General features: G+C 45.2%; 1 protein-coding gene across 7 annotated transcripts in view; it reads right to left on the bottom strand.

The window, feature by feature from the left end:
* The window catches only part of LOC147082191 (uncharacterized), a 344,589-nt gene extending 331,553 nt beyond the window's left edge, over nucleotides 1-13,036 (bottom strand). For 3 of the 7 annotated variants that reach the window (XR_015076248.1, XR_015076247.1, XM_085980413.1), the window contains exons 1-3: nucleotides 12,508-12,912; nucleotides 10,523-10,674; nucleotides 2,704-3,162 (exon numbers count right to left, since the gene is read on the bottom strand). The gene's annotated coding sequence lies outside the window, so the exon portion shown is untranslated. The other 4 variants (XM_085980416.1, XM_085980415.1, XM_085980414.1 and 1 more) reach the window with 4 other exon arrangements.
* Nucleotides 13,037-13,524: the final 488 nt, after the last annotated feature.

The following is a 13,524-nucleotide window of genomic DNA, read 5'->3' as shown; positions in this document are numbered from 1 at the left end:
TTCAACAGCTCTATAAAATCTTCGTTTAACCAACTCTGCTCTAAAGAGAACAAACCAGTCTCTCCCCAGAACGGAAGTCCCTGATCCTTAGTACAATTCTCTCAAATCTCTTCTGCACCATCTCCAAGGCCTTGATATCCTCCCTAAAGTGCGGTGCCCAGAATTGAAAACCATACTCCAGCTGAGGCCTAACCAGTCTGTTGTAACAGTTGAACATCACTTCCTTGCTGTTATTCGCTATTCCTCCTGTAATAAAGCCGAGGACATGGCTCATGGTGTCAGCACTTGACTAATGAGCACTGTCGGAGGCGAGGACATTCACCACTGCTCCACTAATATTAACAGTGGTGTCACTTTAAGCAGATTGGTGACGTAATATCTTTAGGGGTCTTACAATATCTGGAAACCTCAAATACATAACTGGTTTGATCTGACTGCTGTTTTACAATTATAATTCTCCACGTGTGCACGTGTCCCGCTGTGTGTCTAACAAACTCTCAGTCAGCGTCCTTCCCTTTCCCCACTGGGGAAATGTGAAAGTGATTCAGTCCCGGATCAGTCATTTCTCCAAACTTAAGTTGATGTTATTCGCCGGCATTAAGTTATAACCCAATTTGAGACCTTGTAAGATGGAGTTTTCTGCTGTTTGACACACGCAGACTCTGGTATAATAAACACACGACAACAACAGCAACACCGTAGGGAATCAAGCTGAATACAGAAAGTACAGAGGAGAAATCAAAAACAAACTAAGAGGGGCACGGAAAAACTGAGGAAAGATTAGTGGGAATAGAATAGGGAACATTAAAATCTTTCTTAAACATGTAAAGCCTAAAAGGAGAGTCAATGGAAAGGTGCGATGATTAAGGACCAAAAGGGCAATCTTCTGGTGGATGCAGTGGGCATGGCTGAGGTACTGAATGAGTACTTTGCATCTGCCTTCACTAAAGAAGAGGATGCTGCCAATGTTACAGTGAAGGAGAGGGTGGTAGTGAAATTGGACAGGATATAAATAGACCAAGAGGATGTAGTGAAACAGTTGACAGCGCTCAAAGTGGAAGTGTCATGGTCTGGATGGGATGCATCCTGGGTTACTGAGAGAAGGAAGGCTCTGGCCACAATCTTTGAATCCTCCTTGGATAGGGGAGTGGTGCCACAGGACTGGGGATTTGCAAATGTTACCCCCTTGTTTAAAAACGGAGCGTGTGGTAAACCAATGAACTACAGGCGAATCAGTCTAGCGCCGGTGTTCAGGAACCTTCTGGAGATAAATCATTGAGAACCTGCTAAGATATCATCTCTCCTTACAGCAGTAATTGACTCCTTGATTAATATTGCAACACCCACTCCTCTTTAACACCCCCCTCTGTCTTGCCTGAAGATTCTATACCCTGGAATACTGAGCTGCCAGTCCTGCCCCTCCCTCAACCATGTCTCTGTGATAACAATATCATACTCCCATGTGTTCATCAACACCTTGAATTCATCTGCTTTACTCGCAAGACTCCTTGCATTAAAATAAATGCCATCCAGCCTTGCCATGCTCCCTTGTGCCGTTACATATTTGCTCTGCCTTGCAGGCTGACCTGTTTTTTCCTCTATATTTGGCTGTGCATCACCCTCTACTGTAGCTCCACTCTGTATCCCATCCCCCTGCCAAGTTAGTTTAAACTCCCAACAGTACTAACAAACCTCCCTGCAAGGATGTTGGTCCCGTTCCGGTTCAGGTGCAAACCGTCCGACTTGTACAGGTCCCACCTTCCCCAGAAGCAGAGCCAGTGATCCAGGAAACTAAAGCCCTCCCTCCTGCACCAACTCTTCAGCCACACATTCATCTGCTCTATCCACCTATTCCTATTTTCTCACTAGCACATGGCACTGGGAGCAATCCAGAGATTACAACCTTTGAGGTCCTGCTTTTTAATCTGCTACCTAGCTCCCTAAATTCTTGTTGCAGGACCTCATCCCGCTTTCTATCTATGTCCTTGGTACCAATGTGAACCACGACCTCTGACTGTTCGCCCTCCCCCTTCAGAATGCCCTGCAGCCGTTCAGTGACATCCCTGACCCTGGCACCAAGGAGGCAACATACCATCCTGGAGTCACATCTGCAGCCACAGAAATGTCTATCTGTTCCCCTTACGATAGAATCCCCCATCACTATTGCTCTCCCACTCTTTTTCCTCCCCTCCTGTGCAGCTGAGCCACTCGTAGTGCCACGGACTTGGCTCTTGCTGCATTCCCCTCAGAAAGCATCTCCCCCAGCAGTATCCAAAACGGAAAATCTGTTGGCGAGGGAGATGGACCCTGCACTACCTTCCTAGTTCTTTTACTCTGTCTGGCGGTCACCCATTCCATCTGACCACCTCGTTAGACGAGCTATCTATGAAGATCTCAGCTTTGCGGATGCTCCACAGTGACTCCAGCCGCAGCTCCAGCTCAGAAACGTGGATTTCGAGTAGCTGCAGCTGGAGACACTTCCTGCACACATGTTCGCCCTGGACACCGAAAGTGTCCCCGACTTCCCACATAGCACAGGAGGAGCACTCCACACTGCCGAGCTGCCCTGCCATGTCCTACCCTTAATTTACTCCCTTTAAAGAATATTAAATACACTCGGGACCTTACTTCCCTTTAAACACTACTTATGCTAAACTAGAGACCTTACTTTTACTTTAACGACTGGACTGTAGAAATACTCACCAGGTCCTTCTTCCCAATCAGCTCCTTCCCTGGTTGCGACGTCACTTTAGCGGTTTTGCAGTTTGACTGCTCCCGCTCTCACTCTTTCCTGCAGTCCTGTGACGTCTCTCCTCGATTTTGCTGTACTTTTGGAATTCGCTGGACTTGTAGCTGTCTCCTCACTGCTGCCGACTCCTTGAAGGTCCGCGCTGTCCTCGGCCTCCCGCTGTATTTATGCCTCCTCGCTGCTGCTGCCGACTCCTCGCAGGTCCGCGCTATCCTCGGCCTCCCGCTGTATTTATGCCTCCTCGCTGCTGCTGCTGCCGACTCCTCGCAGGTCCGCGCTGTCCTCGGCCTCACGCTGTATTTATGCCTCCTCGCTGCTGCTGCTGCCGACTTCTCGCAGGTCCGCGCTGTCCTCGGCCTCCCGCTGTATTTATGCCTCCTCGCTGCTGCTGCCGCCAACTCCTCGCAGGTTCTCTTTAGAGCAGAAAAATGTTAATTGGGAGATTTAATAGAGGTGTTCAAAATCATGAAGGTGTTTCCATAGAGTAAATAAGGAGCAACTGTACCCACTGACAGAAGGGTCGGTAGAGGAGACGGATTTAACGTAATTGACAAAATGCCAGAGGGGAGGTAAGATCAGATTGTTTTTAGGCATCGTGTTATGATCTGGAATGCAATGTCTGAATGAGTGATGGGAGCAGAGACAATAGTAACTTTTAAACCTGAATTAGTGAAACACACGAAGGGGAGAACATTAGCAGTGCTCTGGGCACAGAGCAGGGGAGTGGGACACATTGGTCTGCTCTTTCAAAGAGCCGGTACAGGCCCGCTGTGCCCAATGGCCTCATTCTGTGCTGTCTGGTCCCAAGTTTCTATAGTATCAACCTCGAACTTTGTTCCTGAGCGAGTAATAAATGATAAATGTACCTGAATGCTATTTACAGAAGCAGACCTTTAGCATGTGAAATTGCATTGGGAAGTTTAATTCTGTTAACCAGCAAACGATGACCAAAAATTGATAAAAAAGGGAGAAAAATCGACTGAGTACACCAGCAAGAAACATTTAAAAATTGTAGGAGCTTCTGAAAGTAAGTAAACATGAAGAGTAGCAAAAAGTAAGCATTGGTCCCTTAGAGGCTGAGACAGGAGAAATTATAATGGGAAATGAGGAAATGGCAGAGACTTTAAACAAATATTTTGTATCTGTCTTCACAGTAGAAAACACAAATAGCGTACCAAAAATAGCAGGGAACCAAGGGACTAATGAAAGGACTGACATCAATTACTTTCAGTTCCTTCGAGAAAAAAAGTACTTGAGAAACTAATGGGACTAAAAACCGACAAATCCCCAGGACCTGACGGCCGACATCCTAGGGCTCTACAAGAGGTGGCTGAAGAGAGAGTGGATGCATTGGTTGTGATCTTCCAAAATTCCCTAGATTCTGGAACAGTCCCAGCGGATTAGAAGGTAGAAAAAGTAACCCCGCTATTCTAGAAAGGGGGAAGAGAGAAAGCAGGGAACTACAGGCCAGTGAGCCTGGCGTCAGGAAAATGCTGGAATCCATTATTAAGGGAGGGGTAAGAGGGCACTTAGAAAATCATATGATCAGGCGGAGTCAACATGGTTTTATGAAAGAGAAATCATGCTATTAGTGTTTTTTGAGGATGCAACTAGCTGGATAGATAATGGGGAACTGGTGGATGTCAAATATTTGGATTGCCAAAAGGCATTTGATAAGGTGCCACATAAAAGGTTGCTGTGCAAGATAAGGACTCATGGGGTTGAGGGGAATATATTAGCTACAAGGACAGGTTGGAGAAGCTGGATTTGTTTTCATTAGAGCAAAGGAGGTTGAGGGGTGATTTGATCGAGGTGAACAAGATTATGACGGGTTTGGATAGACTAGACAGGGAAAGGCTGTTCCCACTAATGGATGGTACGAGGACTAGGGGACACAGATTTAAGGTTTTGGACAAGAGATACAGGGGGGATGAGAATAAAAACCTTTTTACGCAGCGAGTGGTGAGGACCGGGAACTCGCTGCCGATGGAAGTGGTGGAAGCGGAGACACTCGATGTTTTCAAGGGGAGACTGGATAGGCACTTGAGGGAAATAAACTTGCAGGGCTACGGGGATAGAGCGGGGGAATGGGACTGACTGGATTGCTCCACAGAGAGCCGGCACGGACTCGATGGGCCGAATGGCCTCCTTCTGTGCCATTATGACTATTAGCATTGATAGAGGATTGGTTAACTGACAGAAAACAGAGAGTAGGGATAAACAGGACATTTTCAGCTTGGCAGGCTAGTGGGGTGCCACAAGGATCAGTGCTTGGGCCTCTGCTATTTACAATCTATATTACTGACTTAGATGAAGGGACCGAGTGCAATGGATCCAAGTTTGCTGCTGATACAAAGCTAGGTGGGACAGTAAGCTATGGGGACACAGAGCCTGCAAAGGGATATGGGCAGTCTAAGTGTGCGGGCAGTAAGGTGACAGATGGAATATAATGTGGGGAAATGTGTGCGTATTCACTTTAGTAGGAAGAACAGAAAAACAGAACCTTTTTTAAATGGTGAAAAATTATTAAATGTTGGTGTTCAGAGAGATTTAGGTGTTCTCGTACAGGAAACAAAGTTAGCATGCAGGTACCGCGAGCAATTGGGCAGGCGGATGGCATGTTGGCCTTTATTACAAGGGGTTGGGATACAACAGTGAGGAAGTCTTGCTACAATTGGACAGGGCTTTGGTGAGACAACACCCGGAGTACCGCGCACAGTTTTGGTCTCATGTCGATAAAGGATGGGATAAAGACATGAGAGAGAAATGATCTTAGCTCCGAAAATAAAGTTAAAAAATCAGTTTGGGTGGAGCCAAGAAACAGCAAGGGGCAGAAAACATTGGTTGGAGGTGTTTATAGGCCCCAAACTGTAGTTGTAATGTAGGGCGGCGTATAATTGAGGGAACTAGAGGTGCATGTAGCAAGGGTAATATAGTAATCATGGGGGATTTTAAGCGATGTATAGATTGGGGAAACCAAATCTGCAGTAATAGTGTGGGGACATCATCTGAGTCAATGGGACTCTCTCTGAACTTTCTCCCCAGTCCATCTCCAGGACCAGTGTGTATCTGAGTCAATGGGACTCTCTCTGACCTTTCTCCCCAGTCCATCTCCAGGACCAGTGAGTATCTGAGTCAATGGGACTCTCTGACCTTTCTCCCCAGTCCATCTCCAGGGCCAGTGTGTATCTGAGTCAATGGGACTCTCTGACCTTTCTCCCCAGTCCATCTCCAGGACCAGTGAGTATCTGAGTCAATGGGACTCTCTCTGACCTTTCTCCCCAGTCCATCTCCAGGACCAGAGTGTATCTGAGTCAATGGGGCTCTCTCTGAACTTTCTCCCCAGTCCATCTCCAGGACCAGTGTGTATCTGTGGTGATTATTCTTTATGTTTAGTAAGAAGTATTGTAATTGGTTGTTTGTTTCCTGCCTTGAGATATATGCTGTAAACTCATTGGTAGTTGATGTAATGTGATTTGTGGTGGCCATCTTAATTTCAGTTCTCTACAGCCTTGGTTGGGACTGGGTGTTGAAAGATCTGCTACTGGATTTTTAAAGTTAATAAAGCCTAGATTTAGAAAGGCAAATCTACTCTTTATTTCAATTTATTAACTTTAAGTTAGAATGGAGCGATATCTTCAACCGGAACGATTCAATGCTGACCCTAATTCTGCAGGAGTGGATGATAAATGGAAACACTGGTATCGTACATTAAAAAACTTTTTGGGTGCGTTGGATCAAGAGTCTCTAAATAAGCTGAATATGCTGATCAACTACATTGCTCCGGATGTGTATAAGTATATTTTGGACTGTGAAACTTACGCATTGGCTATTTCTACATTGGAAAAGATTTTTGTTAAACCAAAGAATGAGGTATTTGCACGTCACCTTCTATCTGCCCGTAGGCAGCAGGTGGGAGAATCTTTGGATACTTATTTACAAGCACTTCGGCGCCTTAGTGCTAACTGTAATTATAAGGCTGTGACAGCAGAAGAATATAAGGAAGAATCGGTACGGGATGCTTTTAATGGATTACTGTCTAGATCAATTAGTCAGCGGTTGTTAGAAAATAAGACTTTGGATCGTAAGAGTGCTTTCGAGCAAGCCTCTACATTGGATGTGGCTCAGAGAAGTTCGGATTCTTATGCTCTTTTTAATCGGCCTGCAACTGTGGTTTCGGCAGTTCCAGATGAAAAGGAATTATGTGGACTTAATAGGAGTGGTTTACTAGATTCTGAAACAGTTTCTACTTCGGTGGCTGTTGCCTCTTGGATTTAGAAGTGTTATTTTTGTGGGAACGTCCGGCACCCTCGTCTGAAGTGTCCTGCTCGGGAGGCTGTGTGTAGTAAATGCGGCAAGAGAGGTCATTATGCACGTGTTTGTAAATCATCAGGTTCAATTACCTCCTCTGCGACTATTCAGCCTTTAGATAGGGCGTTTATTGCATCAATTTCTGCTGCATTTGCTCATGGCCTAAACAAAGCTATAGTTACGGCCCAAGTTAATGGGTTAGAAGTGAAGGCCCTTATAAAACTCTCGGTACTGCCCGTATCTATAAGTCTTCAGTTTGCGAAGGAGAAGCGTTTGAAAATTTCGCCTGTTACTTATCAGGTGTGTATGGCTCAGACGACTCTCACTTCACAAGTAGCTGGTTGTTGCCTTGTGAAATTGATTCTTCTAGGTCATATGTATACTGATATACGCCTATCTGTTCTGCCTAATCTCTGTGCGGATATTTTGATTGGTCATGATGTGCTTCAATTACACGAGTCTCTCAGTCTTTCGTTTGGAGGGACTAAGCCACCTTTATCTATTTGTGGATTAACACCTTCCATTTCTCCATTATCACTTTTTTCCAATTTGATGCCAGATTGTAAGCCAATTGCTACCAAGTCAAGAAGGTATAGCAGTCAGGATAGAGAATTGATTAATTCTGAAGTTCAACGTCTTTTATTGGAAGGAATCATTGAACCTAGTTGTTCGTCTTGGCGGGCACAGGTAGTTGTCACCACTAACGAGAGACATAAGAAACAAATGGTGATAGACTACTCCCAAACCATTAATAGGTATACTCAATTAGATACGTACCCTTTGCCTAAGATTGATGAGCTTATCAACAAAGTATCTCAGTATAAGGTTTTTAGCACTATTGATTTAAAGAGTGCTCATCAGATTCCTATTGTTAAGAGGGATCAACCATATATGGCCGTTGAGGCTGGCGGAAAGCTGTATCAGTTTTGCCGAATACCATTTGGTGTTACTAATGGTGTTGCTTGTTTTCAACGGGCAATGGATGCTTTTCTAAGTGATAACTCTCTCTCTCTCTCTCTCTCTCTGACACCTTTTCATACTTAGATGACATCACGGTGTGTGGCAAATCAAGGGTGGAGCATGATTCTAATTTAGAAAGATTCCTTCAAGCTGCGGAAAAAGTTGGTTTAACTTTCAATAAAGAGAAGTGTACCTTTTCGACCACTGAGGTAAATCTACTGGGGTACATTATCTCGGGAAACAAGATTAAACCAGACCCAGAACATCTGTGACCATTGATTGATTTACCTTGTCCTACTAATTCTAAGGCTTTGCAACGAGTTGTTGGACTGTTTTCTTACTATTCTAATTGGATTGCAAATTTTTCACAGAAGATCCGGCCTCTTATTCGGGTTACGACATATCCTCTATCATGGGAGGCCAGGACGTGTTTTGATCATTTTAAAAAGGATATCCTTGGAGCAGTTGTGCATTCTATTGAGGAGCAGGTTCCTTTTGTGATTGAGACGGATGCTTCTGATTTTGCAATTGGGGCTACGCTGAACCAAAATGGAAGACCTGTGGCCTTTTTCTCACGTACCTTGAACAATAGCGAAAAAAGGCATTCCTCAATAAAGAGGCGTATGCAATAGTAGAAGCACTGCGTAAATGGAGGCATTATTTATCGGGGCGACATTTTACGTTGGGAACTGATCAAAAGTCTGTGTCCTTTATGTTTGATGTCAAACATTTTGGAAAGATTAAGAATGATAAAATAATGAGGTGGAGGATTGAGTTGGCATGTTACCATTTTGATACAGTTTATCGTCCGGGGAAGGATAATGTTGCTGCTGATGCGCTGTCGAGGGCTTAATTGTTCTGTGATTCACGGAGATACGCTTATTAATCTTCACAATGCCTTATGCCATCCTGGGGTTACGCGGATGATACACTTCGTACGCAGTAAGAATTTGCCCTTTTCAGTTGAAGACGTCAAGCAGATGACTTCATCATGTTCTATCTGTGCTCGGTGTAAACCGAATTTCTTTAAGCCTCAACGAGCTCATCTTATAAAGGCTACTTCTCCTTTTGAACGTTTGAGCGTCGATTTTAAGGGGCCTCTTCCTTCAACGACTCAAAATCGATATATATTTACTGTTGTGGATGAGTTTTCAAGGTTCCCTTTTGCTTTTCCTTGCGCAGATGTATCAGCTGCTACAGTTATCAAATGTCTGACTCAACTTTTTGTCATTTTTGGGATGCCTGCGTATATCCATTCGGATCAGGGAAGTTCTTTTATGTCTTCCCAGTTGAAGGAATACCTTCAGAGTCGGGGAATCTCTACTAGTAGAACTACCCCGTATAATCCCCAGGGTAATGGACAGTGCGAACGATACAATGGGGTGATCTGGAAGGCAGTTATGTTGGCTTTGACATCCCGGAACCTTAAGAATACACAGTGGGAAATGGTACTGCCTGATGCCCTGCATTCCATTAGATCATTGCTTTCAACAGCTACTAATGTGACCCCCCATGAAAGGCTCTTCAACTATCCGCGGAGATCTACTACGGGATATTCGGTACCTTCATGGCTTACTATGCAGGGACCTGTGCTGCTTCGACGCCATGTTAGATTGCCAAAATATGATCCTTTAGTGGAGGAGGTGGAGCTGTTGGAGGCAAATTCCCAATATGCTCATATTCGATTCCAAGATGGGAAAGAAAGTACTGTTTCAATTAAAGACTTGGCTCCTTGTGGTGGCCAGCCCTCTTCTGAGGATATTAACAATAGTCATGATTCAGATAATGTGGATGTCGTTACAGATACTACAAATATTTCCAATCCTATTGCAGATAATTATACTTCTATTAGTCAGCCTTCGATGGATGTTCATGACCGTCCCCGTTTACCTCCTGATGGGATTTCCAATCCGGAAACCGTTGATAATCGGGATATGGATAGCCTTCCTGCAGAAGATACTTCTGTGTCTCCTGGTGTGGGAGGGCAAGGAATTTCACCAGGGTTAAGAAGGTCGACACGAACAAGATATCCGGTCGACCGACTGAAAATGGACTTTTAAATTGATAGTAATGTTTTAAAATTGTTGAAATATTATATTTGTATTGTTTTAGTTGTAAATAATTAATTGTAAATTGTAAAGGTTATTTAGGTTGGAGTATATTTTAAAAGGAGGGGTGAATGTGGTGATTATTCTTCATGTTTAGTAAGAAGTATTGTAATTGGTTGTTTGTTTCCTGCCTTGAGATATATGCTGTAAACTCATTGGTAGTTGATGTCATGTGATTTGTGGTGGCCATCTTAAATTCAGTTCTCTACAGCCTTGGTTGGGACTGGGTGTTGAAAGATCTGCTACTGGATTTTTAAAGTTAATAAAGCCTAGATTTAGAAAGGCAAATCTACTTTTTATTTCAATATCTGAGTCAATGGGACTCTCTCTGACCTTTCTCCCCAGTCCATCTCCAGGACCAGTGTGTATCTGAGTCAATGGGACTCTCTCTGACCTTTTTCCCCAATCGATCTCTGAATCGGAAGAGTTCTCTCCGGTTGGTGCTCACAATCCTGTGTTGGTTCACCTGCTGTCGTTCCTCAGTCTACAATCCCAGTTTACTCTCAGCTGTGAACCTCTCAATCACTCAGTCTTTCACCAGGAAATCTAATTATGGCAGGACAGAAAATAACAATATCAACAGTGTGAAGTAATATAATAGACATTTCTTCTGCTTCATAAAAATAAAAGTTTGGGTCCAAGTACTTCGGTCTGATGTTGTCCCTTTTCTCAGATCCCCGCCATGCCCGCCTGGGCTTCCAGCAAATCACCAAGGTTCTGGATAGAAATGTACAATTTCCCTGTGCTTTAGGCAAACCGAAGCTGGGGCAATCTTTCCCAGGTAACACACTGACTGATCTCACTGGGCCCATCCTCCCCGGGTTACACACTGCCTGATCTCACTGGGCCCATCCTCCCCAGGTTACACACTGTCTGATCTCACTGGGCCCATCCTCCCCGGGTTACACACTGCCTGATCTCACTGGGCCCATCCTCCCCGGGTTACACACTGTCTGATCTCACTGGGCCCATCCTCCCCGGGTTACACAATCATAGAAACTTACTGCACAGAAGGCCGCCATTCGGCCCATCTTGTCCGAGTCGGCTGACAAAGATCTATCCCCTCTAATCCCACTTTCCAGCACTTGGTCCATAGCCTGGTAGCTTACGGCACTTCAAGTGCATATCCAAGCAGTTTTTAAACGTGATGAGTGTCTCTGTCTCTACCACCCTTTCAGGCAGTGAGCTCCAGACCTCCACCACCCTCGGTGTAAAAAACTCACCTCAAAACCCCTCTAATCCTTGGACCATCTGCTTTAAATCTATGCCCCCTGGCTATTGACCTCTCCACTAAGGGAAATAGGTCCTTCCTATCCACTCAATCTAGGCCCCTAATAATTTGATACACCTCAATCGAGTCTCCCCTTGGCCTTCTCTGTTCCAAAGAAAAGAACCCCAGCCTATCCAATCTTTCCACATAGCAAAAATTCCCCAGCCCAGGCAAAATCCCCGTAAATCTCCTCTGCACCCTCTGGTGCAATCACACCCTTCCTGTAATGTGTTGACCAGAACTGCACGCAGTATTCTAGCCGAGGCCTAACTAGTGTTTTATACAGTTCACGCATTACCTCCCAGCTCTTATATTCTATGCCTCGGCTAGTAAAGACCTTTCTCCCCAGTCCATCCACTAGAGGGTGCAGAGCAGATGTAATTTTTTTCACCCAGAGGGTGATAGGGGTCTGGAACTCACTGCCTGAAAGGGTGGTAGAGGCAGAGACCCTCAGCACATTAAAAAAGTACTTGGGTGTACACTTGAAGAGCTGTAACCTACAGGGCTGTGGAGCAAGAGTCTGCAGGACAAGTTCATGGAATCCATTCGGGACAGTTTCCTGGAACAAAATGTCATGGAACCAACAATGTTAGAACTTGTATTGTGTAATAAGACCGGGTCAATTAGCAACCTCATCGTAAAGGATCCAGTGGGGCAGAGTGATCATAATGTTAGAACTTCACATTAATTTTGAGAGAGTGACTTGCCTAAGTCCGAAACTAGTGTCTTAAACTTAAATAAAGCCAATTACATAGGTGTGAGGGGCGAGTTGGCTGAGGTAGATTGGAAAAATAGATTAAAAGGTATGGCGGTAGATAAGCAGTGGCTAGCATGTAAAGAAATATTTCATAATTCTCAACTAAAATACATTCCATTGAGAAACAAAAACTCCACGGGAAGTGATCCAACCATGGCTAACTAAAGAAGGTAAGGATAGCATTAGATTGACAGAAGCTTATAATGTTGCAAAGAATAATAGTAAGCCTGAGGATTGAGAGAGTTTCAGAAACCAGCATAAGAGTGACCAAAAATTGATCCTCCTCCCCCCAGAGATTACCCGAGAGGCCGGCGCTGCTGTAAATGCCGGAGATTCTCTGATCCACACTCACCGCACCATCCGCCGCTCCTCAGTCCCGCCGCCATTTTATCTCCTTCCACAAACCGGAGCCTGATCCGGGGACTGCGAGCAGCACCGAGCATGCGCACTGCGGTCACGCAGCCCGCGCTTAAAGTCCCTCACGGAGTCCATCTCTTCTATTGGCTGCGACTCGTAGATTGACAGCTGCGCTCACCAATCGCAGCCCGAAACGACTCGGGGCCCCGCCCACTGTTAAAAGGCCGCCGCCAGCTCCGGGGTCACGTGGCTCCTGATCGGCCGTTCAACCGCCTCAGCGCGCGGGTGAGGTCATAGCCCCGCCCACCCGCGAGCCCTTGTTGCCCAAGGTGCCGGCCGGCGGTTGTCCCTTCTCCCCGGGCGGGCGGCGGCTGTCCTTCCCCCGGGGGTCGGACTCCTCTCTAACTCTGTTCTCCAACTACTCCTCCCCACTCCGGGCTGTCCCTTCTCCCCGGGCGGGCGGACTCCTCTCTTACTCTGTTCTCCAACTGCTCCTCCCCGCTCCGGGCTGCGGCTTTTATAGCAGCCGCCGGCCCCGCCCAGCCGCGCCTTCTGATTGGCTGAAAACACGGCAAATCTCCGCCTCTGATTGGCGCGTTTTTCAATCCGCTCCAACCTCGGACACCAACGAAAAAGGCGGCTTATAGAATAAGAGCTCGTCTGTTAATCAGACTGGTTATTGTTAAAATTATTGCATCTGTGGGACTGGATATTAACCAGTTATTAAAAACATTGCATCTGTGGGACTGAATAATAATCATTATTGTTTAAATTATTGCATCTGTGGGACTGAATATTAACCAGTTATTAAAATCATTGCATCTGTAGGACTGAATAATAATCATTATTGTTAAAATTATTGCATCTGTGGGACTGAATATTAACCAGTTATTAAAATCATTGCATCTGTGGGACTGAATAATAATCATTATTGTTAAAATTATTGCATCTGTGGGACTGAATATTAGCCAGTTATTAAAATCATTGCATCTGTGGGATTGAATAATAATCA

Source organism: Somniosus microcephalus, unplaced genomic scaffold, assembly GCF_052327205.1.
Source record: "Somniosus microcephalus isolate GS21.2 unplaced genomic scaffold, FLI_Smic_1.0 scaffold148, whole genome shotgun sequence".
NCBI classification, from domain to species: Eukaryota; Metazoa; Chordata; class Chondrichthyes; order Squaliformes; family Somniosidae; genus Somniosus; species Somniosus microcephalus.
The sequence above is the reverse complement of the archived record's forward strand: the minus strand, read 5'-3'. Positions and strand labels throughout refer to the sequence as shown.